This window comes from Colobus angolensis, unplaced genomic scaffold (assembly GCF_000951035.1).
Source record: "Colobus angolensis palliatus isolate OR3802 unplaced genomic scaffold, Cang.pa_1.0 Scaffold3, whole genome shotgun sequence".
Classification (NCBI taxonomy): domain Eukaryota; kingdom Metazoa; phylum Chordata; class Mammalia; order Primates; family Cercopithecidae; genus Colobus; species Colobus angolensis.
In genome coordinates this window covers 29,897,691-29,898,126 of record NW_012116265.1, presented here as the reverse complement: position 1 = coordinate 29,898,126, position 436 = coordinate 29,897,691, and positions in this window count along the sequence as shown.

The following is a 436-nucleotide window of genomic DNA, read 5'->3' as shown; positions in this document are numbered from 1 at the left end:
CAGTATTATTCATTACAGTCCCAACATGGAACAACCTAAATGTCCTTCAGTTGATGAATGGATAAACAAAATGCAGTTTATCCATATAGTGAAACATTATGCAGCCGTAAAAAGGAATGAGGTACTAATTCGTGCTACAAGGTGAATGAAATTTGAAAATATTATGCTAAGTGAAAGAAGCCAGACACAAAAGGACACATAATGTGTGATTCCAATTGTGTGAAATGTCCAGCATAGGCAAATCCATAAAGACAAGGTATTATTAGTGGTGCCAGAAGCTGCTGGGAGGAGGGAAAGGGCAGTGACAGCTAACAGGTGGAGTTTCTTTTTTTTTTTTTTTGAGACGGAGTCTTGCTGTGTTGCCCAGGCTGGAGCGCAGTGGCGCAATCTCAGCTCACTGCAAGCTCCGCCTCCTGGGTTCACACCATTCTCCTGC